General features: G+C 44.3%; 1 protein-coding gene across 2 annotated transcripts in view; it reads right to left on the bottom strand.

The window, feature by feature from the left end:
- The window catches only part of sema3c (sema domain, immunoglobulin domain (Ig), short basic domain, secreted, (semaphorin) 3C), a 303,601-nt gene that overhangs the window by 207,331 nt on the left and 71,237 nt on the right, over positions 1 to 25,033 (bottom strand). The window contains exon 1 of one of the 2 annotated variants that reach the window (XM_078235588.1): positions 23,576 to 23,594. The exons of the other annotated variant lie outside the window; for it this stretch is intronic. The gene's annotated coding sequence lies outside the window, so the exon portion shown is untranslated. Of the gene's footprint in view, positions 1 to 23,575; positions 23,595 to 25,033 lie in introns of those variants that run through there. 2 annotated transcript variants of the gene reach the window in all.

The raw sequence follows: 25,033 nt of genomic DNA, 5'->3' as shown, positions 1-25,033 counted from the left end.
TATTCTAAATTTCCAGGCCTAATGAATGCCCTCACCCAAAATGTTAACCTTTTCTCCTTCAGATCCTGACTGACCTGGGACACAACACCAACACATTTTCTGCCTTGTTTCAACATGAGGAATCCTTTTAAGATTCATCTGGCCTTTTTCAACCTTTCAGCAGTGGATAGTGTATGTTGGCAGAAAGAAGTCTAGCACTCAGCTGATTGAAAAAAACAACCCCTGAAAAGTGATTGCACAATTTGTAACAGAATGCCTCATCCTAGGTTATGATGTTTGGGTGTAGTTAGAATTGACATGTCTGGGGAATTCCATGGCAGCTGAACAAACATTTGTTGTAGAAAAGGGAAAATGAATCCGCCGCCCACTTGGCAGGATGGGAACGCAGTGGATCATCTCGATGTACACCCGATGGTGCCTGTTTCCGTAAGACAATATCTGGAACCACCCTCTCACCGCATTACCACCGCGGCAAGATGACTGGTTCGATACGTTTACAAGTTCAAGCTGTTTGCCAGCCCAACCCATAAATCTTTATCTCCATCAATTTGGCAAACCCATCTCGATACTCTGCATGACACGACTGATATTTTGGCCAATTAAACGGATCACTTTGAACTTTTTCCATGAAGCCTTGAGTTGCAAACTGCCACTTCAATCAATATGTTACAGCTGTAAATGCTATTTGTGGCTTGACCGTTGCAAGCTTGCACATTATTAGCACAAAACACATTAGCACTGAATATTTATTAGATTGTTGAAGGACATGTGACCAGCATTTTGTAAGATTTAGCAAAAGCATTCTAAATTAATTCCATACATTACAAGCACATTACTTCTCTACCATACTTAATATATTGTGAGTAACTAAGTGAAATTAGACACAGAGATGGGGCCTTTGCTATGGACTTTTTTAAAAAGTCACAGAACTACACAGATATCCAATTTGGATAAATAAAATATTTGAATACACTTTTTTCTTACTTCATGCTTCATAGCTATGTTCTTTCTGAAAGAACAGACTCTAGGGGAACTGGGATATCCAGAATGGTCTCTATGCCTCCCCGTCATTTCAGTCTGAACAACAGTAATATCTTGCCTTTCTGAGCACAGCACAGGAACAGGCCCTTCAGCCCTCCAAGCCTGTATCGATCATGATGCCCTAAAAAACTAAAAAAATCCTTCTGCCCTTACTCGGTCCGTATCCCTCTATTTCCTCCCTATTGATGTACCCACCCAGGTGCCTCTGAAATGTTGCCTGCTTCCACCACCTCCTCTGGCAGCGCATTCCAGGCACCCACCACTCTCTGCGTGAAAAACTTCCCCCGCACATCTACCTTAAACTTTCCCCCTCTCACCTTGAACCTGCGCCCCCTTGTAATTGACACTTCCACCCTGGGAAGAAGCCTCTGACTATCCACCCTGTCTATGCCTCTCATAATTTTGTAGACTCTATCAAGTCTTCCCTCAGCCTCTGCCTTTCCAGTGAAAACAATTCTAATTTATTCAACCTCTCCTCATAGCCAATGCCCTCGAGACCAGGCAACATCTTGGTGAACCTTCTTCGCACTCTCTCCAAAGCTTCCACGCCCTGTTTCATGTGGAAAATCCTCCTTCTTTCACAAAGGTATAATGAGACAAGATGTTTGCCAGCCCAAAGAAGGACATATTAATTTGGTCAGTGAGGCGAGTTTAAGAATCACATTAAAAGAGAAAATGGGATGTGTGAAAGGGGAGAGGTATAGACAGGGTGTCCCAGAACACAAAGTTCTGAAGTTACAGCTGTCAATAGTAGGGGGAAGAGTGCGGGGGAAGGTGCAGAAGGCCAGAGTTATTGGAATACGGAGATTCAACAGATTGTCAGGCTTGAGTTACACAGATATAGAAAAGCAAGGCCATGAACAGATGTAAAGACGAGGTTGAGTATTTTAAGTTGCAGATATTGGGACACACAGGGACCAATGTAAGTCGGTGAGCACAAAAGGAATGGGTGAGTAGAATTTGTATAAGATAGAATGTGGACAGCAGAATTTTGAATGAGTTGTAATTTACGGAGTGGAGTGTAAGCAGCTGTTTAAGGGAGAACTGGAATAATTAAATATGGGTGAATGTTACCTTTAAAATGTCATTGCCGTATGCAGCCAACTTTTTCAATGGATGGTACCCTTAAGGTTTTTTATAACATGTTTGAGTGGCAATTAACCTAGAGCAAGGCCTACAAAGAGGGTGTTACACAACCGCACATATCCCAATGGAAACATTGGTTGTGAGGTGACAAAAGCACAGAAGAGACATTGTTGAAAGAAAATGGAATCAGTCTTTTCATTGTTTAATGGGAGGGGAATGTGACTTCCTTACACAGCATGTTGGACAATGTAGAAACAGGGCAGGGATTGAGAGAAGTGGTGAAAAGAAGGAACTAGATATCTAAGCTGACCTTGTACCTTGGGATGATGCCATCAATGGTAGTTTGTAGAAAAGGAACAGAAAGCATGTTCTTGGTGCTGGGAGGGATGGCCCTTGAGGTAATGGTGAGAGGGCAGCAAGTGAAGCCATTGCTGGAGATGCTCTGACTACAGCTGATAAGGATCAAATTAAATGCGGTGTTCCCACTGATTTGGATAACAAAGGAGGAGAATTGGACAAGGATGGTGCAGTTGATCCTATCAATGACTTCATTGTGGGTGAGAAGGATGAGGAATGTTTCTGACTATGACCATGGTGTACTGAGCATCTTTTGCGTGATGACATGTTGAAGAATGTCGGAGAATAAAAGGAGGTTGGAAATGAGCCAATAGTTTGCAAGGACAGGGATCGAGTATGACGTTCTGAGGGGAAAGGGCCCATGGAGCTGGTTCAGAAAAAGAACAGAAAACAGTCAGGGAACCATTTGCAATGTCAAATAGCATGTGGGCCAAGAAAGGAAGCTGGGTAGGTGCAGAGCACATTGGTGGATCTAATATAGCAAAAGGAGTGAGGAGCAGTGAGAGAGGCCAGGGGTACCTGGAAGTAGGGGAGGGTCAAAGAGAAATCCAGGGGATAAACTCACATTGGAGAGCTGGTCCATGGAACTATCTTGTGTAGTCACAAGACTGGGAGCAGCAACAGGAATTTGATGTGCCCATGTGAAACAAAATAATTTGTCTTGTGTTCTTGCAGCATTTCAATTTTGGACTGCATGCTTTTATATAATTTTGTTTAACACTCAGTATTATAATGTTTTCTTTACTGTTTTATAATGGTAGTGCCTCCTTTACGCTACAATTATTTATTTGTGTATTGCAGCAATCTCTTTCTATTTCCCAATTTCCTGCCTTAGAACTCTGGTCAATATGCTTTGGTTCCCCATTTTCCTTCAGTAAGTGTTTCTCGCAAACTTTCGAGAATGGCTGACCCTGATGGATTTTGACCAGTTGCGTTATTAAAAATTCTAATTTAACATCAAATTGAACTCAGGTAGCTTCAGCGAGGGGGACCGTAAATCAAACAGAGCATGAGTGTGGTGATTGTCCCTTTAAGGTCAACACAGCAGAATAAGAGGCAGCCGGCCTGAGTGACCAATCGGAATTCATGTGCGGAATCAACCCATAATGAGACATTTTGGGAGCTGGCAACATCCCATGCGGCTGCTGTACAATTCCTATTAATAAATACCTTTTGAGTTCGCTAATGAATTCTGTGAAAGTGCATCTTTAGAGTGAGGACAGACACCGCCGGCTGGTTGATGACAAAAATATGTGTTGTTGGCCACAAATCACAGATGAAAGACAAGCAGGAGACATTGGGTTGCTGATTGTTACAAAGTGGAGCAAATAGAATTGTGAATCAGTTGTCTCTTTGCGACAAAGAGAGAGAGATGGTGAAATGATGTCATATGTTTTGCACTTCCATTTCACCAGACATTAATGGACTCTGCTGCTGTGGGTGTTTCTCTGTTGCCAACGACAATGACCGGCAGCCCAAAGAGTGGATAACTGGAGGGCTGAATGCTGATTTATGAGGCAGTTTTCATATAAATAGACTCGTAAATCCTGCCATATCATGGTTGGAGCTGCAGAGTCATTAGCTAATTGATTGGAATACCGATATATGTCCCAATCCATCTTTGACTTTTAATAGGAGTGCAGCTAAACCTGCATAAATTGTCCACCTCTGACTTGCTGTCTTGATCGGCTATCTCCCCAAGAGGCTGGGAACTGGATTTAGCTTCCATCAATAGCATTAGAATTTCTTGATTCTTGTCACACTGGGGATATGCTAAAGTGGATGGGAAACATTTTGGAATTGCAATCCAATGGTGCACCTTAATTTGTGTACTTGGAAACTGTAATAATCACTGATCTGGTAATTACAGCAAACAATGAGATTGTTTATTAGTTGAACAAGTACAATTATTTCCCTTGAATCTAAAATAGAATCAAAGCTGGTTCATAGGGCCAGATCTTGCTGGAAAGTGATGCCACATCAACAACACACCGTTATGAATCTGCAAATCAGCAGCATGTTCAGGGGATTAAGCGATACACTATGTGTTGAGGATCTCACAGGACTTAAACACCACAGAATATACAACACTCCACTTTGTTCATCCAGCAAAAGAGACTTTTCAATTACAGGCACTAAAATGAAACAAAACTTAATCCAAGAAAAAGGTTAAATAAAGAAACATCACTACTCCTACACTTGCAGCCCCACCCTGGACGATTCCAAGCTCCCACAAACCCCAGCAGCTTCTTATTTATACTGAGTCTGCTATCAGCTGATCACCACATCATTTTGTCATTGATTGCATAGTTTACTGGGTCAGTTGACCCTTACAACATGTTACCATTGGTCACACTACAACAGGTCCAATATTATCATTGGTTGCATTCTAACACACTTTTTGTTTCACACAAATAGCTTCTCACCTTTAGCACCCCCTCGTTATTTATAAAGACTTGCTGGATTTGCAGATTAATTGTCCATTAAACTTGCCACAGAAAGTTAAAGCTGGAACTTCACAGCATAAGTAGCTTTTTTATTGATACAATTGTCAATGAAATGCAGATCAACCTCTGTGGCCTAGAATGGAAACAGTAAGTAGTCTCACAACACCAGGTTAAAGTCCAACAGGTTTATTTGGTAGCACAAGCTTTCAGAGCGCTGCTCCTTCATCAGGTGAGTGCAGGATTTGTTTCACAAACACGGCATATATAGACACAAACTCAATTACAAGATAATGGTTGGAATGCAAGTCTTAACAGGTAATCAAGTCTTTACAGGTGCAGACAATGTGAGTGGAGAGGGGGGTTAAGCACAGGTTAAAGAGGTGTGAATTTCTCAAAGTAAGAAGTTTAACAACACCAGGTTAAAGTCCAACAGGTTTATTTGGCAGCAAAAGCCACACAAGCTTTCGGAGCTGCAAGCCCCTTCTTCAGGTGAGTGGGAATTCTGTTCACAAACAGAACATATAAAGACACAAACTCAATTTACATGAATAATGGTTGGAATGCGAATACTTACAACTAATCAAGTCTTTAAGAAACAAAACAGCATGAGTGGAGAGAGCATCAAGACAGGCTAAAAAGATGTGTATTGTCTCCAGACAAGACAGCCAGTGAAACTCTGTGGGGGTTACAAATAGCGGCCTTCGCGACACACGACGGCGCAGAGTCGCTGAGCAGAAACTGATAGCCAAGTTCCGCACACACGAGGACGGCCTCAACCGGGATGTTGGGTTCATGTCCCACTATTTGTAACCCCCACAGAGTTTCACTGGCTGTCTTGTCTGGAGACAATACACATCTTTTTAGCCTGTCTTGATGCTCTCTCCACTCACATTGTTTTGTTTCTTAAAGACTTGATTAGTTGTAAGTATTCGCATTCCAACCATTATTCATGTAAATTGAGTTTGTGTCTTTATATGCTCTGTTTGTGAACAGAATTCCCACTCACCTGAAGAAGGGGCTTGCAGCTCCGAAAGCTTGTGTGGCTTTTGCTACCAAATAAACCTGTTGGACTTTAACCTGGTGGTGTTAAACTTCTTACTGTGTTTACCCCAGTCCAACGCCGGCATCTCCACATCATGAATTTCTCAAGCCAGGGCAGTTGGTGAGATTTTGCAAGCCCATCCAAGTCATGGGGATTACCATGCCTCGGGTACTCTGTCCGCCGTGTCCCGTGTTTGTCTTCTGAGGAGGTCTGTGCGATTTTTCACTGTGGTACGTCGGAATTGTCGATCGATGAGTTGAGCACCATATCCTGTTCTTATGAGGGTGCCTTTCAGCACCTGTAGGTGTCTATTGCGATCCTCCTCATCTGAGCAGATCCTGTGTGATCCTCTCTCCACTCACATTGTCTGCACCTGTAATGATTTGATTACCTGTTAAGACTTGCATTCCAACCATTATCTTGTAATTGAGTTTATGTTTATATATGCCGTGTTTGTGTAACAAATTTTGCACTCACCTGATGAAGGAGTGGCGCTCCAAAAGCTGCTACCAAATAAACATGTTGGACTTTAACTTGTGAGACTACTTACTGCACCCACCCCAGTCCAATGCCGGCATCTCCACATCATAGAATGGAAACAACTGAAAGTGTTCAATCTCAATATCGCACGTGTAAATTGTTGATTACAATTCTTACATCTTTTCTAACTTTTCCTTTGTGTCTCCTTTTTCTCTAATCTGATTTTCTCTGGGGAGAAACACGTTGGTTTTCAGTCTGAACCTGACATGTTGACCGGAATTCTCTGGCTGTTCATGCCACGCCACCGCTGCCAGTGAGAATGGAGAATTTGGTGCTCAGCCAAATCTCCATTCACTGCAGTGGGACTGGAAAATCACAGCTGCGGGTGAGGTCGGAGAATCTGGCCTAATCTTTGCCATTTTTTGGGTAATTCCACCCATTATATTAACGCAACAGGAGGAGCAAGAGTGATCCCCAGCACCTCAAGCAAATCTCTTGCTGCAAATCGACTTCACCCCAAACCTGCAACATTTCCTGCTTTCTGGGAGCTGGCCCCCAATAGTCTTGGGCCACAGTCTTCCAATGTGGGCTTTCTTACTCTGTAACCATTCAGCCTGTCAATCCAGCTGTTGCTTGGCAGAACTGAGGTGGAAAGAAAACGATAATCCATTAAATTCAGTAGGACTACTGCGTTCCTGGCTTTTCACACAATCATAGTCTCCTGCTTCCCTACAAATATCCGAAATGTGGTTTACGGATATCAAAATATATTAAACTGTGCAGTACAATGCTTTTCTTTGCCCATGGGTCAAAGGATGCTGTTTATTAAGGTGCCATTGTTTTTAATGTGGTGAACTTACTCCATACTTAACAGAATCACAGAATCACACAGTGCAGAAGAAGCCCTTCATGTTGGAATGTAACCGATGATAACATTGAATCTATTGTAGTATGACCGATGGTAACAAGCTGAAAGGGTCAGCTGACCCAGTAAACTATGTAACCAATGACAAAATGATGTGATGATCAGCTGACTTAGTATAAATAAGAACCTGTGGGGAATTGTTGGGAGCTTGGAATGGCCCAGGGTGAGGCCTCAAGTGTTGGAGTAATGAAGTTACTTTTTCAAACCTTTTCCTTTGATTTATCAGTTGGAGTATGTTTTGTTTTATTTTATTGCCTACAGCTGAAGAGTTCCTTCTGGAGGTTCAACGCTTCGGTCCCACTTACTCCCATTCACCAGCATTTGGTCCATAGCCTTGAATGTTATGACGTGCCAAGTGCTCAACCAGATACTTTATAAATGATGTGACGGAACTCACCTCCATCACCCTCTCAGGCAGTGCATTCCAGACCATCATCACCCTCTGTGTAAAAAGGTTTTTCCTCACATCCCCCCTAAACCTCCTGCCCCTCATTTTGAACTTGTTTCCTCTCGTGACTGACTATTTAACTAATGGGAAAAAGCTGCTCTTTATCCACTCTGTCCATATCCCTCATAATCTTGAACACCTCGATCAGGTCGCCCCTCAGTCTTTTCTGCTTCAATGAAAACAATCCAAACCTATCCAGCCTCTCTTCATAACTTAAATGTTCCATCCCAGGCAGCGTTCTGGTGAATCTCCTCTGCGCTGCCTCTAGTACAATCACATCCTTCCTAAAATGTGGCAACCAGAACTGCATACAGTACTCCAGCTGTGGCCTCACCAAAGTTCTATACAACTCCAACATGACTTCCCTGCTTTTGTAATCTATGTCTCAATTAATAAAGGCAAGTGTTCCATATGCCTTTTTGACCACCCTACCAATATGCCCCTCTGCCTTCAGAGATCTGTGGACAAACACTCCAAGGTCCCTTTGTTCCACAGAACTTCCGAATGTAATGCCATTCATTGAATACTTTCTGGTCAAATTATGCCCTCCAAAGTGTATCACTTCACACTTTTCAGGGTTAAATTTTATCTGACCATTTGATCATTCCGTCTATATCTTCTTCTAGCCCTAGGTACTCAACCTCACTGTTAACCACCGGCCAAACTTTGTGTCATCCGCAAAATTACTAATCTTAACCTCATCGATGTCATTTACATAAATGACAAATAATAGGGGATCCAGCACAGATTCCTGGGTAGAATTTAGTCGCTAAAAATAAGAACTGTCTCGAAACGCCAGAGCTTTAAGGTGTAAAACATTTTCTTTTGTAGGATTAAAATCAATGCATAGAGTTGATGAGTAAACTACATGGTGACTGTGGTGATTGTCCCTTTAAGGACATCACAGCAGAGGAGGATCTCCTGGCTTGAGGGACCAAATGGGACGACAGTGGGTAATCCCCCAGGGGGTGGAGCCCTTACTTGGGCAGAAGACAGTCTGAAATCATGTAGAAGACACATAGGGACTGGGGCATCCGATGGGCGATTTCAGGGTGGCCGGTGAAGCTGCGGACCTCTATACAAGTTTTCTTTGTTAATAAATACACATTGTGTTCCTGATGAAGTCTGTGGCGTACATCATTACATTGGTGACAAGAATAAAATGGATTATGATGCCACAGCTGAACTATGAGTATCTGATTTTAATTGAAGTCTGAGGAAAAAAAGATACACTCAAGATTGTCTGCTTTTGGGTGAATAGACCCAGTCAGTTCTTTGAGGAGGTAACAAGAAAGTTAGATAAAGGAGAACCAGTGGACGTGATTCATTTAGATTTCCAGAAGGTCTTTGACAAGGTGCCACAAGGAGACTGTTAAAGAAGTTAAGAGCCCATGGTGTTAAGGGTAAGATCCTGGCATGGATAGAGGATTGGTTGACTGGCAGAAGGCAGAGAGTGGGGATAAAGGGGTCTTTTTCAGGATGGCAGCCGGTGACTGGTGGTGTGCCTCAGGGGTCAGTGCTGGGACCACAACTTTCCACAATATCCATTAACGATTTGGAGGAAGGAACTGAAGGCACTGTTGCAAAGTTTGCAGATGATACAAAGATATGCAGAAGGACAGGTAGTATTGAGGAAGCAGGGGGAGCTGCAGAAGGACTTGGACAGGTTAGGAGAGTGGGCAAAGAAGTGGCAGGTGGATTACAAATGTGTACACTTTGGAAGGAGGAATGGAGGTATAGACTATTTTCTAAATGGGAAAATGCTGAGGAAATCAGAAACCCAAAGGGACTTGGGAGTCATTGTTCAAGATTCTCTTAAGGTTAACATGCAGGTTCAGTCGGCAGTTAGGAAGGCAAATGCAATGTTAGCATTCATGTCGAGAGGGCTAGAATACAAGAGCAGGGATATACTTCTGAAGCTGTATAAGGCTCTGGTCAGACCCCATTTGGAGTATTATGAGCAGTTTTGGGCCCCATATCTAAGGAAGGATGTGCTGGCCTTGGAAAGGGTCCAGAGCGAGGTTCACAAGAATGATCCCTGGAATGAAGAGCTTGTCGTAGGAGGAATGGTTGAGGACTCTGGGTCTGTACTTGTTGGAGTTTATAAGGATGAGGGGGGGATCTTATTGAAACTTACAGGATACTGCAAGGCCTGGATAGAGTAGATGTGGAGAGGATGTTTCCACCAGTAGGAAAAACTAGAACCAGAGGGCACAATCACAGACTAAAGGGACGATCCATTGTAACAGAGATGAGGAGGAATTTCTTCAGCCAGAGAGTGGTGAATCTGTAGAACTCTTTGCAGCAGAAAGCTGTGGAAGCCAGGTCATTGAGTGTCTTTAAGACAGAGATAGATAGGTTCTTGGTTAATAAGGGGATCAGAGCAAGAGTTTTGAGAGTGCGTTCAGGAGACATTTTGACAAAAGTATGTTTCCGCTCCATCAAGAAAGGAGGAACTGGTTCATGGGAATAAGGTGCGACAAGTGGACCAAGTGTCATGAAGGGCACGTTTAAGGGACAGTTATCATTGTGTCATAAGGTTTAGGTTGGCTATGGAAAAGGAAGGGGCAATCTGGAATAAGAATAATTAACGGGGGAAAAACATCTTCTCTTCCTGCCAATCTTTGATTGCAATTTCTCTGGGTCAGATCCGTTCTTACCAATGGGCTGCTTTAAAGAAGAGAAAGTGCAGATACTATTCCCATGAAGGGGAAATGTATGATAAACACATCCAGAGCTCCCTGGATACAAAAGAGAGATTAAGATGAAGAAGAAAATGTGTTCTTGAGATAGATGTCAGGTCGATAACACAATGGACATACTTCTGAGGCTGTATAAGGCTCTGGTCAGACCCCATTTGGAGTGAACAGTTTTGGCCCCCGTATCTAAGGAAGGATGTGCTGGCCTTGGAAAGGGTCCAGAGGAGGTTCACAAGAATGATCCCTGGAATGAGGAACTTGTCGTATGAGGAACGGTTGAGGACTCTGGGTCTGTACTCGTTGGAGTTTATAAGGATGAGGGGGGATCTTATTGAAACTTACAGGATACTGCGAGGCCTGGATAGAGTGGACGCAGAGAGGATGTTTCCACCAGTAGGAAAAACTAGAACCAGAGGGCACAACCTCAGGCTAAAGGGATGATCCTTTAGAACAGAGATGAGGAGGAATTTCTTCAGCCAGAGAGTGGTGAATCTGTGGAATTCTTTGCTGCAGAAGGCTGTGGAAACCAGGTCATTGAGTGTCTTTAAGACAGAGATAGATAGGTTCTTGATTAATAAGGGGATCAGGGGTTATCGAGAAAAGGCAGGAGAATGGGGATGAGAAAAATATCAGTCATGATTGAATGGCGGAGCAGGCTCGATGGGCTGAGTGGCCTAATTCTAAGCTATGTCTTATGGTCTTATGGTCAGATGTTGAGATGGTGCCAGATCCTGAGGGATGGACACAGAATGAGTGTGGATTGACTGATACAGTCAGAAGCTTAGAAATATGTAGAAAATAATGAAGAGCAAATAGCTCTCAGAAGCAGGAGCTGTGACTTTGATTTTTTAAATAAAAGTGGAACTTAAGCAAAAAAAAAAGACGGGGGCAGTAATTCTCCCATCCTGCTGCGCTAATTTTTTAGCGCAGTGGGCCGGGGGATTCCAGCGGCGCTCGATGCGTGGTATCTGTGCTGGGCACTCCAGCCCACTAGCGTCTCCCAGCACCGGATTTCCTGCAGCATCACATCCACACCAGAAATCACCATGGGAGTGCATAAATGATGATAATTAACATTACCATATATTTAGAATGTGATTAGCAGGCCTGGGACTGAAGTCTCCGGGCCCGCTAACATCTCCTGCCTCCCCCCTCCGCCATCAGAGTGGTTCACTCTTGCGGGGATTACAGTGGATCCCCACTTTCGGGGAGTTAGCGGCCCCACCCTGGGGGAGTGAAGGGAGCAATCGGGGCCTCCCAGAGGGTCGGATAGCAGGGGAGCGTCCCTGGACATTGCCAGCCTGGCAGTGCCAGTCTGAGCCCCATGGCACTGCCCAAGGGTTAAATTGCGTAGGCGGCATCTTGGCACTGCCCATCGGGGAGACTGGGTCAATGGGGGTGTGGGGCCATTGGTGGTAGTGGGAGGTTGGGGGTTTTCACTGCCACTCTGCATAGGGATCAGTGGGGAGGGAGAGAACGATTGGAGCTGGCCATCGGGGTAAGGGGGTCATCCAGCTGGGAGGTCAGGGATGCCGGGGCGGGAGGGAGGGATGAGTGGGGGCGAGGTCGGAGATCGGGGCTGTGGAGGGAGCTGGAGGCTGGGCCGTACATGGTCGAGGGCCAGCGATCGGGCTGTGGTGGAGTGGAGAGCCAGCATTGCGGGGGTCACGGGGCTGGCCAGTGATCAAGTTGGCCAGCAATCAGGAGGCCGTCAGTGTGGGGCCACTGCACATGCGCTGATCTTCGCACTGACAGACCGGTGCATGCGCAGTGGCCCGCTCTGCGCTATGCTGCTGACCTCCCGGGCGGGGATAGGCCCAGCTCACTGAATTCTGGAGTGAATCACACTACTGCACTCTGCAGTGCAATGTGGGAGATTCATTTTAAAACTCCCGCTGAAGAAAACAGCGTGATTTACTCCAGTTTTCACACAAATTCGACACTTAGAATTTTTTGGGAGAATTCCAGTCAGGGAGTTGCTGCAGATTTTTTTTTAAGAAAAAGAGAGCACAAAGAGAAGTGTTTAAAGTCAAAAGGGGGGAAAAATGCCCAGCGAACTGCAGGACGTGTCCTGGGAGCACAGGAAAGTGAAACAGACAGGCTCCCAGTCAGGCTGCACTAAACAGAGAAGTTTGGAGGTTTTGGGGAGAATTCCCGACCTGGTCGAAAAAAAGGAGTCAAAAAGTTTTTAAAGTAACAGTCCCAAACGAGAGTGCAGGATCTGCTAGTGAAATAACAAAGGAAGGAACGGGCACTGTCAAAAGAAGAATAAAAAACAGATTCTCCAGGCAGCTAAAAGAAAAAAAGCTTGCAGAGATTGTTGAGAAAATTTTCTATCAGTAAAATGGAGAAGTCCGCGAGAGTTGGAAGAGAAGTTTAAAAGCTTAAAGAAAGGCTGCCAGCTTCGCACCAAAACTTCAAAAGTATGGGAAAAGAGAAAACTAGCAGCTGCTGACAGTTTTAAAAAACGTTGACAGTCTTAAAGTGGCAATGCATTTAAAGTGGCAATGCATTTAAAGAAGTGGTGATTCATTGAATGCAGCAACCACAAGAGGATACAAAGAATAGGAAAACTGGAGAAGATCCTAAATAGAGGACAACTCTTAACAAAGGTCCATAAGCAACACAAGACATCAGAGGAGGAAATAAAGACCTCAGGGAAAAGGCAATGGAAGACTTGAGAGGAGGCAGGGATTCTCTGCTAGAACAAGATTGCTGAAATGGTCACCAAATGGAAAAGCAGTAAACCTGGATGGAAGAGTTCAATGTGAGATTTGGAACTGGACATAGTTAAAGCCTACCAGTAGAAGTTTTTATGTTTAAATACAAGCCTCAAGATGTCATCAATGAACAATCACCACATTGGTTTACAATTGTCCAACTCGTCTGTATAATGTTTAGTTAGAATTTGGGCCTGAGTAACTTTGTTTTGAGATTGTAAGGGGGGAAGAATGTGGTGATTGTCCCTTTAAGGGCATCACAGCAGAAGAGACTCATGTGGCTTGAGGGACCAATTGGGACTGAGAGTGGGTAATCAGCTGGTGGGGGGCTGGGTGAGTGGGGGGAGCAAGGATTCCTCCTTTCACCAGCAGATATCTAAAGGACATGTAGGGACTGAGATTCAAGGGCTGCGTGCCTCTGGATACCCTTTGTGTTGCTGATGAAGTCTGCAGCATGCATCGTTATACTACACCACAGTTACTCTATTCCACTGAATTTCAGAAAAACACAATAGAAGTCCTAAAAAGTAAAACATGATAAATGGGGAAAGATCAGATATTTTGTGCTTTTTTTTTACAGAAACGTTGTGGGTTATCCCATTGCTAATCTTTACCATCGATAAGAGAAGAACATTTCCAGTGAAAAATTGAAAAAGAATCTCTTAAAATAATTTTCAGGAGCAAACTGAATACAGATAACCTCCCACTGGAACAAACTCAATACACTACTCACTGTTCATGCATGAATAAAGTGTCCTTTCAAAGCATACTGCCCTGAAGGCTTTCTCACAATAGGTTCCTCTCACACCTTCCCAACATCAACTTCAACTCTGAGGTGTTGAGTGAATTCAGTGTCGCCACCACAGAAAAATAATGACATGAAAAGTAGAAGGAAATACAAAGATGCTTCACGGAATTGCCCAGAAAAGATGGTTAAAGACATAAAAAAGTTTAAAATGGGTGCACAGAAGCTTCACATGAAGAGCTGGTTTCTAATATCATGATGTGGAGATGCTGGCGTTGGACTGGGGTAAATACAGCTGATGGCATTTGCTACCAAATAAACCTGTGGACTTTAACCTGGTGATGTTAAAACTCTTACTGTGTTCTAATATCATCTTATAAGTGGAGAGGCAGATGGATTTAAAACCAGAGAATGGTTATAACACAGAAGAAGGCTTTCAGCCCTTCATCATTGTGCTGGCTCTCAGAAGGAGCAACTTACCCAGTGTCACTCCCCCACCTGCTCCGCACAGCTCTGCACATTCTTCTTTTTCAGATTACCCCTTTTTTGAAGGGGTAACCAAGAAGGTAGATGAGGGCAGTGCAGTTGATGTTGTCCACACGGACTTTAGCAAGGCCTTTGACAAGGTACTGCATGGTAGGTTGTTGCATAAGATTAAATCTCACGGGATCCAGGGTGAGGTATCTAAATGGATACAAAATTGGCTTCTTGACAGAAGCCAGAGGGTGGTTGTAGAAGGTTGTTTTTCGAACTAGAGGCCTGTGACCAGCGGTGTGCCTCAGGGATCAGTGCTGGGTCCACTGTTATTTGTCATTTATATTAAAGATTTGGATGAGAATGTAAGAGCATGGTTAGTAAGTTTGCAGATGACACCAAGATTGGTGGCATAGTGGACAGTGAAGAAAGTTATCTCCGATTGCAACAGGATCTTGATCAATTGTGCCAATGAGCTGACGAATGGCAGATGGAGTATAATTTAAATAAATGCGAGGTGATGCATTTTGGTAGATTGAACCAGGGCAGGACTTACTCAGTTAATGATACAGCGTTGGGGAGAGTTACAGAACAAAGAGATCTAGGGGTTCATAGCTCCTTGAAAGTGGAGTCACAGGTGGACAGAGTGGTGAAGAAGGCATTCAGCATGCTTGGTTTTATCGGTCAGAACATTGAATACAGGAGTTGGGATGTCTTGTAGAAGTTGTACAAGACATTGGTAAGGCCACACTTGGAATACTGTGTTCAGTTATGGTCACCCTATTATAGAAAGGATATTATTAAACGAGAAAGAGTGCAGAAAAGATTTACTCGGATGCTACCGGGACTTGATGGTTTGAGTTATAAGGAGAGGCTGGATAGACTGGGACTTTTTTCTCTGGAGCGTAGAAGGCTGATGGGTGATCTTGTAGAGGTCTATAAAATAATGAGGGGCATAGATCAGCTAGAAAGTCAATATCTTTTCCCAAAGGTAGGGGAGTCTAAAACTAGCAGGCATAGGTTTAAGGTGAGAGGGGAGAAATACAAAAGTGTCCAGAGGGGCAATTTTTTCACACAGATGGTGGTGAGTGTCTGGAACAAGCTGCCAGAGATAGTAGTAGAGGCGGGTACAATTTTGTCTTTTAAAAAGCATTTAGACAGTTACATGGTTAAGATGGGTATAGAGGGATATGAGCCAAATGGAGACAATTGGGATTAGCTTAGGGGTTTAAAAAAAAGGGCGGCATGGACAAGTTGGGCCGAAGGGCCTGTTTCCATGCTGTAAACCTCTATGACTCTATAATAATCCAATTCCCTCTTGGAATGCTTTGTTTGAGCCTGCCTACAGCACACTCTCAGGCAGCGTATTCCAGATCCTAACCACTGGCTAAGTGAAAAGGCTTTTCCTTATGTCACCATTCCTTCTTTTGCCAATTACCTTCAATCTGCGCCCTCAGGTTCTTGACATTTCCACCTAATCTACTCTGCCCAGACGCTGATGATTTGAACACCCCCATCAAATCCCCTCTCAACTTTCCCTTGTCCAAGAAAAATAGCCCTAACTTCTTCAACCTATCCAAATGATAAAACCTAGGGGTTTTCAGGCGGGTGTTGGTGGGGGGTGGGCGGGGGGGTGGGGGGAGGTGGGGGGGGGGGGGGGGCAGGCAGGATCCCTGAGAAAATCTCCTCCTGCAATTTCAGGAGGAGATTCTCTCAGGAATCCTGCCTGCCCCGACCTAGATGTGATTTTATGGTGGGCCGGGTGGGGCTTAGGATGGGAAGTCCATCCTTGCCCCTCACAATGCCCCGTAAGTGGCCATTTAGGTGCTTTTTCCCAGCCAGCCTCAATTTCCAGGCTGGCGGGAACTGGATAGCCGAAGGTGGGAAATAGAGAAAAAAATTACTGGTCTTAATCTTTAAAGTTAATATTTTTTTAAAGTTAAAGTTAAAGTTTATTTATTAGTCATAAGTAAGGCTTACATTAACACTGCAATGAAGTTACTGTGAAATTCCCCATGTCACCATGCTCTGGCGCCTGTTCAGGTCAATGCATCTAACCAGCACATCTTTCAGAATGTGGGAGGAAACCCGAGGAAACCCACGCAGACACGGGGAGAAAGTGCAAACTCCACACAGACAGTGACCCAAGCTGGGAATCGAACCTGGGTCCCTGGCGCTGAGAGGCAGCTATGCTAACCACTGTGCCACCGTGCCGCCCATTTTTGGACACCTCAGTGGCAAGCAACACCTGGACCAGAATTCTCCGCTCTCGTTCACCCCACCACCGCTGCCGGTGAGAATGGAGAATTTTAGCGCTCAGCCAAATCTCCATTCATTGCAGCGGTCACTGCTGTGAGGCAGCAGTGCTAACCACTGTGCCACCGTGCCGCCCACCTGGAGGCAGGGAAGTGGGGTTGGGGGCCACCATCTTGGGCGGGAAAGGGTGTTGGGGCCACCATCGAAATTCCCATTCTGATTATAGTTGCCCTCCTGTCAAGTACCAGGCACCTTCAGACCTCCCTTCCCCACTGGTGCCTATCCCCAATTATCCACTTGCCTCCCCAGGGCATCCCCTACCCTACCCACCCCTCTCCAGGACCCCAGCTGTTTACCCCACACTGGTTCCCCGCACTTACCCCAGGCAACGCACTGGAGTGCCTCTTCTGACCATTGCAGAGCTGTGTTTGGATGGGCTGGGCAGCTGTCAGCCATTCTGACTGACCGCCAGCTCTCCACAGATGTAAAAAAAGTTGACAGTTAAAGAGATAATGCATTTAAAGTGGTGAGACATTGAATGGAGCAACCATAAGAAGAAATAGAGGATAGGAAAACTGGAGAAGATCCTAAATAGAGGGTGATGCGCTATCAATAAGGCGAAAGACTACCGATATGCCAATATGTGTAGGCTTTTATTCACAACAGAATCAGGAACAGATCCCAACACATAACCAATCTGGACTGAACAAGGGGGAGGAGACAGCCACCTTTATACTAGGTGCTGAGGGGAGGACCCAAACTGGAAGGGGATGTGCCCAGGTATGACAAGCACACACAACGGTGGTCCATATAGGACAAAGGCACAACTGAGGTCCACCACAGAGGGCAACTCTTAACAAAGGTTCTTAAGCAACACAAGACCTCAGAGGAGGAAATAAAGACCTCAGGGAAAAGGCAATGGAAGACCTGAGAGGAGGCAGGGATTCTGTGCTAGAAGATGGGACAGATGTACCAGCCTGCTGCCAATCAATGTTCATTTAAAGATATTTAAGTGTCGAGTCCCCACCATCTGAAATATTCAGGCCTACGTAACTGAAATCCTTCATCCCTGGAATCATCCTCATTAATCTTTTCTACATCTCTCTATAACCTTCACGTCCTTCCTAAAGTGCTGAGAACTAGATGCAATACTCCAGTTGAGGTCGAACCAGTGTGTTATATGGGTTTAAGGTTACTTCCCTGCTTTTGCACACCAAGCTCCTATTGAGAAAGTCTAGGGTGCTGTATACTTTATTAAACGCACTCTCAACTTATTCTTCACCTTCAATTATGCACTTTTACACCCAAGACCCATTGCTGCTGAACCCCTTTAGAATTACACCCTTTATTTTATCTTGCCTCTTTGTATCTTTCCCAGTAAAATAATCACTTCACAAATCACTGCATTAATCTGCCACTTGTCTGCCCATTTCACCAACTTGACAATGCACTTCTGTAGTCCACAAATTTTGTAATTGTGCTTTGTACACCAAGGTTTAGGTCATTAATATATATCAGGAAGATGTCCCAACATTGACCTTTGGGGAATTCTAATACTAACCTTCCTTAGGTCTGAAAAACAACTGTTAACCACTGCTGTTTCCTGTCAATCAGCCAAACAGGCATTTGAGAGGCCAGTGGCTTTCCTTAGGATGAGGACCCCAGGTATGGAGGTCCCATCTGGTGAGAGTAATCAACCCATCAAAGGCTTAGCAACATCACCATGGAGGCAGTGATCACCTGCTGCTAAAACAAACGTCAATGAAACAAAAGCAAAATTGCAAGTTATTAGGCACAAATAAGGTGATTTAGTGTGTTAATGTTCTGCCATTTCACACCTTTGACTTGGTTTCAGTTGGATGTAAACTTGAATCCAATTATCTGGCCCAATCAATTTCCCAATAAAGAAATAGAACAGAATCCCTTTGATGGAATGTGGGTGTCGCTCGCAAGGCCAGCATTTGTTGCCCATCCTAATTGCCTGGATGGTTTATTAGGCCATTTCAGAGGGCAGTTAAGAGAACCAGACTCACATGTAGGCCAGACCAGGTATGGAGGGCAGATTTCCTTCCCTAAAAAGATCAGTAAGTTTGCCGACGACACAAAGATTGGCTCAGTAGTTAACAGTGATGTTGAGTGTCTTGGGTTACAGGAAGATATAGATGAGATGGTCAAATGGGCGGATAAGTGGCAGATGGAACTTAACCCTGAAAAGTGTGAGGTGATGCACTTTGGAAGGAGTAATTTGACAAGGAAGTATACTATGAAAGGTCTGACACTGGGATGTTCCAAGAAGAAAGGGACCTTGACGTGTTTGCCCATAGAACTCTGAAGGTGAAAAGGGAGGTTAATAGGGTGGTGAAAAGGGCATATGGCACACTCGCCTTTATCAATCGGGGTATAGATTACAAAAGCAGAGAGGTCATGATGGAGTTGTAGAGAACTTTGGTGAGGCCACAGCTGGAGTACTGTGTGCAGTTCTGGTCACCACATTATAGGAAGGACATGAACGCACTGGAGGGGGTGCAGAGGAGATTTACCTGGATGCTGCCTGGGATGGAACATTTAAGTTATGAAGAGAGGTTGGATAGGCTTGGGTTGTTTTCGTTGGAGCAGAGAAGACTGAGGGGTGACCTGATTGAGGTGCTCAAGATTATGAGGAGCATGGACAGGGTGGATAAGGAGCAACTGTTCCCCTTAGTTGAAGGTTCAGTTATGAGGGGGCACAATTTAAAAGTGAGGGGCAGGAGCTTTAGGGGGGATTTGAGGTAAAACCTTTTTACCCAGAGGGTGGTGACGGTCTGGAATGCACTGCCTGGGAGGGTGGTGGAGGTGGGATGCCTCACATCCTTTAAAAAGTACCTGGATGAGTACTTAGCACACCATAACACTCAAGGCTATGGGCCAAGTGCTCACGAGTGGGATAGGTGGGCAGGTGTGGATGCGCTGGTGTGGGTTCGATGGGCCGAGGGGCCTCTTCTGCACTGTAGTATTCTGTGATTCTGTGATTCTGTTTCATGAATCAGTTGGGTTTTTACAACAATTGATGATAGTTTCATGGTCAACATTATTGATAATAGCTTTATATTTCAGATTGATTGCTAAAATTTAAATTCCACCAGCTGTCATGGTGGGACTAGAAGCCATGTGCCCAGAGCACTAGCCTGAACCTCTGGGTAACTAGTTCAGAGCATCACTAATATGTCACCATCTCCCCTGACTGTTAGTGGAGTAATATTAACAAATTCATGAAGGAAATCAGCAAAGTAGGTGAATGGAATAAGCTGGATACCAGTTGACGAGTCCCCAGTGGGAGGTCTGAGCAAAAAGGCTGGCAAGAGTGGAGGGTGAGGCAGCTGCATATCAAGAGGCAACAACCCTGAACCTGAATTTTGATAGTCTGACTAACCATAATTAAAAATATATATGTTCCATTCCTTAGTTGTCATTCAGCTGCAGGGCATAATAGTAAAACTGAAAGATTAAAATATTTTGCTTGGCCGAAACCAATTTTACTGCTCATAAAAAAATACTACTCCTCATTTCAACCATTAGCTAGTCAATGTGAAGAAAGAGCTACGATTGTGCGGAAAGTCACAAGCAGCAAGAAAGCAGAGGGGGGGAAAGAAATAAAGGACAATTAGTAAGGATAAACACCTTGCTGTTTATTTTATTTATTTATTATTTATTTTATTTATTACAGTCACACTGCAATGAAGTTACTGTGAAAATCCCCTAGTTGCCACATTCTGGCACCTGTTCGGGCACACTGAGAGGGAATTTAGCATAGCCAATGCACCCAACCAGCACACCTTTGGACTGTGGGAGGAAACTGGAGCACCCGGAGGAGACCCACGCAGACATAGGGAGAACGTGCAAACTCCACACAGACAGTGACCCAAGCCAGGAATGGAACCCGGGTCTCTGGCGCTGTGAGGCAGCAGTGCTAACGACTGTGCCACCATGCGATCTTTCGCACAACAGGCATATTAATTTGCTTTTCACTTTTCCAGAGGAGGGAGGGAAAGGTAAAGTTGCCATAGCCCCAGATGATCATAGGTTGCTCTCCCCTTTGAGGGAGAAGAGCTGGCTGGTGGCGATTTATCCTGAGGATCACCACACCTCAGGTGAGGGGCAAGGTTGAGAAGGTGGGTCTCCATGAATAACCTCAGCCAGTCTGGGAATTGAACCCATGCTGTTGGCATTTCTCTGAGTCACAAACCAGCTGTCCAGCCAACTGAGCTAAACCAACCCCAAGCAGGGAGGTAACCTCTGTGTAGCTGGCAAGTGAAATGCTAAACTTTGTGACTTCTTGTTGCATTATCATGAACTCTGGCAAAGTTAACTCACTGAGAACATTATTCATCTTTCTACACGCTAACTAAATCCCTTCATTATGCACTCTTAAAACCTTCTTCCAGCTTACAGTACATGGAATACAGTCAGGTTTAAATAAGGCTCGCAATGTGAAGGGGATCTTCTTGAGGCTAGTGGGTTGTTGAATCAGTTCCAAGAATGTACCAATTGAAACCTGAACTGCTTACTGCAGCTAAACTGTAGCTTGTTGCTGTTTCTTCTCCATAAAACGTAAAAAAATAATCATATCAACATTTATTGGTGTGCTTGGTATAAACAAAAGCTTTAATTTAAAAGTGTATATCAATTATATTTAAATGACCACAGACTTGAATCTGGAGATTGGTAAACAATCCCAGTCAACGTTAATATGAAACTGCAGTTATTACCACTTAAGGCAATAAGCTTCGCAACTTGGCTGTACACCAAAATGATCTCAAAGATGTACATGTTTTTGGTTTAGCGCATGCAGTGAGTGTGCAGCTTCATATCCAATGTAACAGAGACAAATAAATTCATTTCCAACTGATTCATGTTATCTCTCTCTTAAAAGAAATGGAACATGGCCGGAATTCTTACACAAACTAAGGCACAAAGTCCCTTGGAGTGAGCAGCTCACCACACTTCTTTTTGGGCATTGCTATTTTGCAGGCATTATATGAGTCAATCAGCATAATACTGTCTTGCTGATAGGCACTGGAGAGCAAATGGTGCAGAAAACATGGCAGATCAGGAATAACCAACACATTGAAAAGCACTAAGATGAATAAAAGCGACAGGAGGTGGCAAATGTTTGGAATGGATAGTCCACAGAGACGATTAAGGCTGATAATCTTGGTTATTACAAGAGGAACTAGCACAGGCATTTGATGAGCAAATTAAATGTAAGGAATAAACTTTGCAGTGTTTTTGGAATCCGGGCTCAATCAAAATGTTCTGTTTTAGTTCTGGATGTTGCTACATTTCCATAAAGTCTGTGCAGGTGGAGCAAAAGACTTTTTCCATTATTGAAATGGAGATGTTGAATAATGGAGGATATTTGGCTTCCTGTTACAGCATCTGCTCTCTGCACTCTATTCAAGACTTGATGGAATAGTTATTTTGATAAAAATCAATGTAGGTCCATAATAAGACCATAAGATATAGGAGCAGAATTAGGCCATTTGACCCATCTAGTCTGCTCCGCCAATCAATCATGGCTGATACGTTTCTCAACCTCATTCTCTTGCTTTTCCCCCGTAACTCTTAATCCCCTTACCAATTAAGAACCTATCTATCTCTGTCTTAAAGACACTCAATGACCTGGCCTCCACAGCCTTCTGTGGCAATGAGTTCCACAGATTCACCACCCTCTGGCTGAAGAAATTCCTCCTCATCTCATTTCTAAAGGGTCGTCCCTTCACTCTGAGGCTGTGCCCTCCGATCCTAGTCTCTCCTACAATTGGAAACATCTTCTCCACGTCCACTCTAACCAGGCATTTCAGTATTCTGTAAGTTTCAATGAGATCCCGCCCCTCATCATTCTAAACTCCATCGAGTACAGACCCAGAGTCCTCAGACACTCCTCATACGTCAAATCTTTCATTCTCGTGAACCGTAGGCAGCACGGTGGCACAGTGGTTAGCACTGCTGCCTCACAGCACCAGGGACCCAGTTCAATTCCTGGCTTGGGTTACTGTTTGTGTGGAGTTTGCACATTCTCCCTGTGTCTGTGTGGATTTCCTCCGGGTGCTCCGGTTTCCTCTCACAGTCCAAAGATGTGCGGGTTATGTTGATTGGCCATGCTAAATTGACCCTAGTGTCAGGGGAATTAGCAGAGTAAATATGAGAGGTTACAGGAATAGGGCCTGGCTGGGATTGTGGTCGGTGCAGACTCGATGGGCCGAATGGCCTTGTTCTGCATTGTAGGGATTCTATGATCCTCCCCTGGACCCTCCCCAGGACCAGCACATCCTTCCTTGGATATGAGGCCCAAAATTGCTCACAATATTCTAAATGTGGTCTCACCCAAAGCCTTATAATGCGGAATAACAAAGTTGGGCTTTCAAAGTCTGAAAGTATTAGGAGAAAGGAAAGGTGGAGACGATGAGCAAGAGAAGGATTATACATTAAACAAGATTTACCTGGCATTCTGTCAAGGAATGCAAGAGACACACTGGAGGAGCCTCTGTGATGTGGGAGCAGTAACTCTTGGATGGATTTTAGTTTGGTAGAAAAGAAAATGGTTCAAAACAGGAAGACAGCTGAAGCAGTTGGAACAGCATGACGGTTCATTTTCAGATCAGAAGAGGCATTGAGAAAGCGAGAAGCAGATTCATCCAGAACAACGATTGTTGACTGGATCCTTGCCAAGCATCAACAAGCTATATTCGAAGAATTCAAATTGGATTAAGCTTTAGAGATTCAACTATAATGTTTCAGGGGACGGTACATGAGGTACTCTTTAAACACAGAGATTTAACTCATTAGCTGGGTTGAAAGACAAGGTTGTCAACTCACTGTTTTCCACTTATGTCCATCCTCTGCCTCTGAACTTTATGTTCCAATTGCCGCTTCTCGTCCTTTGGAACCACATTCAACCACATTCTCCAAAGACTCATATGTGTCTGATTTTCCTCACATGATAGCTATTAGGTCAGTTAGTCTCCCCACCCATTTGATTTGTTTCTTGCCTGGCGCACATCTGGGTCTCTTCCACTTTGCTATTTTTCATGGGTAACCCGACATCTCTCCTCATGTTCAGCCAGATTTAAGTTAAGCAGCTGAGAGATGTCATTATCACAGCTTCCCTCATTTGCTGGAACTATGATAAGTTTACAGGAAGAAACCTGCATGCCAAAAGTAGTTAGGGACCCATTTTTCTTTTTAATTCATTCATGGGACATGGGTGTCGCTGGCTGGCCAGCATTTATTGCCCATCCCTAATTGCCTGAGGGCAGTTGAGCGTCAACCACATTGTTGTAGGCCAGACCAGGTAAGGATGGCAGATTTCCTTCCCTAAAGGACATTAGTGAATCAGATGTGTTTTTCTGACAATTGACAATGGTTTCATAGTCATCAGTAGATCCTTAAGTCCATATTTTTTTATTCAATTCAAATTCCACTATCTGCCATAACGGGATTCGAACCCGGGTCCCCAGAACATTAGCTGAGTTTCTGGATTAACAGTCAAGCGATAATACCACTAAGGCTTCGCCTCCCCTCTTGCCCAGCTGTATCAATTCTCAGGCAGGTCCTTAAATTGGTATGCAGCACTCACCCCAAAATTGAAGAGAGATAGTTCAGCGAGAATCCTACACCAAATGCAGGATCCCAATTGCAATACACATTGAGAAACGTGCAGAGCAGCCATGGTGCATTCCTGCCCAACAACTCTAGGAATGGAAAAGTTTAATTGACTGACCTCAGAGGGCTATTGGGGGCCTCGCTGGAAAGGTATATTATTTGTTTTTTTATTAAGAAAAGTAATTTTTGCAGGATGAGGTGGAGCAAACATGGTGCTCCAGGCTTTGAGTGTTCTTGCTACCCTCCTGACATCGGCATCCTACCCCAGTTCCCAACAGGCCTTACCTGTGGTAAGCAAGGGGAGGCAGTGGCCTAGTGGCATCATCGCTAGACTGTTAACCCAGAAACTCAGCAAATGTTCTGGGGACCCGTGTTCAAATCCTGCCATGGAAGATGGTGGAATTTGAATTTGATAAAAAATATCTGGAATTAAGAATCTATTGATGACTGTGAAACGATTGTTGGCAAAACCCATCTGGTCACTAATGTTCTTCAGGGAAGGAAATCTGCCGTCCTTACCTGGTCTGGACTACTTTTGACTCCAGAGACCCACCAATGTGGTTGACTCTCAATTGCCGTCCAAGGGCAACTAGGGAGGGGCAATAAATGCTGGCCAACCAGCGACACCCATGTCCCACGAATGAATAAAAAAAATGTGCACATTTTGGGCCT

The sequence above is a fragment of the Mustelus asterias genome, chromosome 19 (genome assembly GCF_964213995.1).
Source record: "Mustelus asterias chromosome 19, sMusAst1.hap1.1, whole genome shotgun sequence".
Taxonomy (NCBI): Eukaryota; Metazoa; Chordata; class Chondrichthyes; order Carcharhiniformes; family Triakidae; genus Mustelus; species Mustelus asterias.
Note: the sequence above shows the minus strand (reverse complement) of the source record. Positions and strands in the feature narration are given on the sequence as shown.